Source organism: Phyllosticta capitalensis (genome assembly GCF_038381095.1).
Source record: "Phyllosticta capitalensis strain CBS 128856 chromosome Unknown BKA78scaffold_14, whole genome shotgun sequence".
Classification (NCBI taxonomy): Eukaryota; Fungi; Ascomycota; class Dothideomycetes; order Botryosphaeriales; family Phyllostictaceae; genus Phyllosticta; species Phyllosticta capitalensis.
Genome location: NW_027117452.1, coordinates 460,541 through 466,540, shown reverse-complemented (window position 1 = coordinate 466,540; position 6,000 = coordinate 460,541).

The window sequence follows — 6,000 nt, the reverse complement described above, 5'->3', positions numbered from 1 at the left end:
CTACACTCTTACTAAAGTATAGTACACCTTAACACCTAATATTCTAGCAGTATTATACCTATAACTAGATGCAAGACTTAGAGCACCTTATAACTAATTATAGCTTATCTAACCTATATAAGTACAAGGAACTACAGCTCTATTTTATTAGTAATACCTACTTTACTAAATTACCTAACTAACCTAAGCTAGCTACTAGCAATTAGGAGGCCTTAAAACCTAGTTTCTTAAGACTTACTTAGAAAACAACCCTAAAAGAGAGTATAGCTCCTAAGAATAGCTAAACACTCTTACTAAAGAAGGCAAAAATAAGCGCGATAACAGTAAGACCTTCTAGTAGTATATATAAGCCTTTAAGGAAGAATTATATATTAGGTATAAGTACGATTTAATTACTAAAGCAACTTAGTATAAGATCTTTATAAGAGGTATCCTAGATAGACAATACCTTAATATCATTAAAACCTGTAAATTAGATATTAAAACTAAGGAAATATAGAAATAGGGACCCATCTAAGCGCATCTTAATAAAGTAAAGAGGTGTAAAAAGACAAAGGAACACTTTAATAATAGGTAGAAGGTATCTAAGTCTTCTATAGCTAAGATTTAAGAGAGCCTCATTCCTAAAATAATAAGTAGTAAGATTATTCTAGACCTAGAATATAATAGTGTCACCTAGGCTATCCCTAATAAATAGGTATAATAGCAAAGACCGCTTAGTTATAGAGGTGCTTCTAGTATCTTATTATATAATCTAATTCCCTAGTATAAGCTAAGGAATCTTCTTAGATAATTTCGATCTCTAGATGACGCTACTATATACCTAAGCCTAGTCCCCTTTATTTAATAGGTCCTGCCTATTTAATAAAGTAACTAAGGTAGGATTATAGCAGTAGGGGCTGTATCTCCTTAGGTATTCCTAGTAAACTAGCTTAAGTAGGTATATAGACCTTAAACTAGCGTGCTCTTTTAGATAGGTACTTAATAGACTAGGTTATATACTAGTTCTAGTATATTATACACTCTTAGTTGTTTTACTAAGATATATATACTATACTATTACTAGATAGCACTTAGTCCTAAGTAGAGAGGTAGATCTTTAAGAAAGATAGAGTAAAGATAGTAATAAAGTAAATTAAGTAAATAAGAGTTGCCACTAAAGAGTAAAACTAGATAGGACTAAAGTCCCCTATATATACCTTTCCCTTTAGTGCCAAGATAGTCCTAAAATAACTCTCTTAATCCTAAGTTCCCTTAGGAGGAAGTTACTACTAACTCTTCTAGCTTAGGTTTTCCTAAGGAAAGAGTTACTACTAACTCTCCTAGCTTAACTAAGTTAACTTAGGGGACTTATTATAACTTATATAACTCTTAATCTTAAGTGTCCTAAGAATAAGAGCTATATTAACTAACCTAGTGCTAGTAGCTTTAAAGCAGAGTAGCACCTTGTCTTTTAATTAAAGAAAGATAGCTTAGTTACTTAACTAACTTAGTAGTAGCTAGCCTAGTAGCAATAGTAACTATAAGGAAATAACTAATAAAGTTAAAATAAGGGTCCTAAGTAGCCCTGCTACTAGTAGGACTGTTAGTATAGGGGACCTATACTAACTCTTAAGATAGTTACTTTAGAAGCTAATATCTTAAGAACTAGAAGGGTTATTTTTGGTCCGAAAGAAGTTATAGAATCCTTAGGGTCTAAAGATTTTAGCCTCTAAATTTCGTGCTTAGTAATCATAAAGAACTAGGGGGATCCATGACCCCTGCTATTTCCTAATAAGGAAGGTTCTCTTGCTAGATTCCTAAGACCTTATAGAAGAAGCAGATACTATAAAAAGTATCTTTAGTATCCAGGGGTAAGGCTTTGCTAAATTACCCCTGGTTACTATGGAGATGGCTGGGAAGGTAGCTAGGTTGCTAAAAACATCCCTTTCTCTAACCACCTAGCTTTTTGAAACTTGCGCGGCCCGTAGCAAGCTAAGCTATATATGGATTAAGATAGGACTTGTACTGTTGAAACCAGCTTGCTAAGCTCTATAATTCTATGTCTAATTCAAGGTACATCCGCGGCTCGGTTCTTTCTAAAATGGATTTTCCTTGGAACCACGCGCGTTACAATTACCTAATACTAATATTATCCCTAAAGATATTAAAGATAAGGATTCTAACCTCTCCTCTATCCCTACTACTATATTAGCTACTATAGAGCTAGAAGACTTACTACTATAAGCTAAGTAGGTTTAACTAGTAAGGACCCTTACTAGTTAGTTAGCATTCCCTAGAGTCTTCTTTAGATAGTTTTTACTTATATAGATGATGGAGCTAGGTTATTTATAATAGACAAGGGTATTTAAGGGAGTTCTACTAGCTAATTACTTTTATTCTTCTCTATTCTCCTTCTTTCTTTTTCTTCTTTTTTATATACTTAGCTTACTAAGAGGTCGCACTAACACCTATTACTTACTAAGAGATAGTAAGTTAGATCCTAGGTAATATATTAGTAAGTACAGCGGCCTAAATCTATCTACTACTATTAATAGTAATAGTATTAGTAGATCTACTCTAATAGCCTTACTAAGCCTACCTCTACTTTTATAGGTAAGCAGTATATAGACCCCCTAGGTAGCTACCCCTAGAAGAACATGCTTCTTCTTATTAATTATTCTTACCACCTATAATTACCTTTACTATATACCTTATTAACTACTTTAACTGCTGCCCCCCTTTAGTATTATTAGTTAGTTAGGTACCTGCGCGCCCTGCCCTTTAATACTATTAGGTTAGTATTATCTATAAATCCTATAGCTTAGACTTCCTCCCGCTATAGGGTGTATAGTAGGGGAGCTATAAAGAAGAGGAAGAGAATAGGGGAGAGAGAGAAGCTCTAGAGGATCCTAGTAAGAGTAGGTATTAGCTTAAAGGTATAGTAATAGTTAAGGGAGAGGCTAGTATAGTATCTAGTAAGGAATAATTAGATAAATCCTATTACCTATTCTAGTAGGGCGGAGGCCTTAAGGTTATAGAGTAGCCTTTTATAAGAGATATAGTTAAAGGTACCTAATATATTAAGGCTTAGGAGTAAGGTAATCTAAGGTACCTTAGGTATATCCTATATCTAGTAGACCTGCTTAGTAAGGTATTTAAGTACTATTAGTATAGAGTAGCTAGGCTATACTTCTATCTAACCCTTTAGGAGGAGCTTATAATATTCTATAACCTCTAATATTCTCTAGGTAACTATATGCTTAAGTAGCTTACCTATAGTATTAAGTAGTATTATAGGGTGGTAGGTCTTTACTACTATATAGTTAGGCTTTCTCTCCTTATAGAGCACTACTATTCTAGAGACTTTATAGGCTTTAGGGAGGTGCCTAAGTAGTAGGTAATCCTAGAATAGGTGTGCGAGGATTAGCGCGAGCGTTTCTCTATATTTTTATAGGTATTAGTTAGAGATTCTATCTAGGCCTAGTATCTTATTAGGTGTAATATAGATAAGGGTCTTAAGTATATTATCCTTGGTTACTAGCTAGGAGATAGGTAATAACTCTAGGTACTAGAATCTATAGATATTAGTAAGGTTAGCTTGTATAGGAGGGGGGAAGAAGGATTTAATAAGTAGTTTAGCCTTAGTTTTATTATTATAATAGAGGTGTCCCTCTCTATCCTAAAGGGGTAGAAATTAGAGAGGTAGGGGTAGGTTGCTAGTCTTTTTACCCTATTTAGCAAGTTTCTAGTATTATTTTAGGTCTATTATAGCTTTATCTACTATATTCCTCTATTGTGTGGTGCTATCGCGTTTAATTTAGTTCTTCTTTCTAGTACTATAGGCTATAAATTTAAGCTAGTGCTATATCTTATTTGTTTCTCTCTATTTATAGCGGGCCTTGCGGGCCTTCTTAATAAGGCTACTACTCTTAGTTAATAGGCCTAGTCATAAGAGGGTGCAGGGTTAGAAGGTAGGGACTGTTTTATAAATAGTAGTTATAAGGGTGGCTTGGATAGCTAGTACTAGTATATTAAGGTTGCCTGTAGTTTTATATAAAGTCTAGGTATTAGAAAGGTATTCTATAAGCGCCTAATTAATAGCCTTCTAGTTAGCCTTTTTCTACTAGGTAATAGGAGGGGATAGGGGGAGGGGGGGAATAGTAATATTAAATATAGTAGTAATTAGAAAGTGGTCTAAGGAGGATTTAAGCTTATAGTTAATATTATAGCTAAGAATTTATTGCTGGAGCTTATCTAATATAAAGATTAGGTTGATTATGCATAGGATTATCCTTTTTCCTATATAATTATACCTAGAGGGAGGGTAAGTGTTAGGCTAGTACTAGTAGTCTTCTTAATTAGGCTATTAATAAGCTAGTAGGCTAGGTGTATATAGATACCTCCCTATAATAGATAGTATAGGTTAAAGTCCCCTATAAGGATGTATATATCTAGTATTTAGAGGGCTTAGTTGATAGCCTTAATTCCTTCTAATGTTATAGTAGTAAAGGAGCCTAGGGGAGGATAGTAGTAGTTATAGATATTAAGTAAGGTATTAGGGAGGTGGAGGGTTAATATAAGAAGGTCTAGGGAGTATATAGTAGAGAGCTAGGTATCTAGGTTAATTATCTTACTTATATAGAACCTAACTTGTAGCTTTAGATCGTTTGTAGCTATAGAGAGGATAGAGTGGTATGCTAAGTTCTTAGTAAGGTTAGTAGTTATACCTAGTGTAGTCTAGGGCTCCTAGATAGCTAGGATATAGTGTTTCTTTAGATTAGCTACCCTTAGGAGTAGTAGGATCACCCTATTTCTACTTTTTTATATATTATACTGTGTTATTTAAAGGTTTGTAGGTCCTATTATTAGGAATTATATAGTGGGACTTAGGTGCTTAGTAGTGTGCCTATTAGTAGGTCCTAAGTGAAAAAGATGCTATATAGTATAGCCTAGTAGTTCTTCTCTTTATTATCTTCTTCTTCAGCCTTAGCCTGGGCCTAGGCCTTAAGTGTGGGCTTAAGAAGGTAGCTAGAGTAGTATAAAGTGCCTATGCTTAGTTTCGCGGCGCTAGCACGCGTCCTGGCAGTGGAATATACCTAGGATATTATAGTAGTTATTATAGCTATAGCTTAGGTACCTTATTGGTCCTAGGAGCTTTATAATCCTTGTAAGCTTAGGTATAAGAACTGTAAGGGAGTAGGGTAGGTAAACTAGAAGGTAGTAAGGACTAGGGCATAATATATAGGTGCTATAAGCCTTACTATAGCAGCTCTCTTACACTTTACTTTATATATATAGCAGAGGTTACTCCAGGCTATATAGGCGCCATGGTAGTTAGTATAGTAGACTTTAGTAGTTTTAGAGTGATCCCTAGTGTTGTAAGCTTTAGAGCAGCGGCTATAGTATTTATAGTTAGGATATAATAGGGTAGTATAGCTATAGCTCTAGTACTTAAAGCACTAGGTAATTAAGAACTTACTACTATAGTAAGCTATAGAGTAGATCTAGAAGTTAAGGAGCAATTCTTTGGCGATTATAGTATCTATAGTAGTAGGATTAGTAAGGTAAAGAATAATAGTAGAGTGGTGTTTCCTAGTAAGGTTTAAGGGCTTTAGCTATCTAGCCTTAATAATCTAGAGGCCTAGGTGAAGGTCCTAGTTAGCTATAATAAGCTCTAGGATTATAGGAGTAGTACTAATCCTTATACTATAAACTATAACTATAAAGGTGTCCTAAATAGGTCTTACCTTAGTAAAGGCTTCATTCTATATACTACTACTTAATAGATAATTATAGGCTTTAGGGCTTATAAAGAATAGCTTTAGGTCTCTACTAGGGAGCTGTTTAGCCACTATAATCTACCTTACCTTAGAATAGGCATTAGCCCTAGCCTTGATTCTTTATATAATCCTTTTAGTGTTCTTACTTTTAATCTCCTTTTATATTGTTAGGTCCTCCAGGTGGATAATAAGGTTAGTAAGTATAGTAGGCAGCTTTAGGATTATAATAGGAGGTATA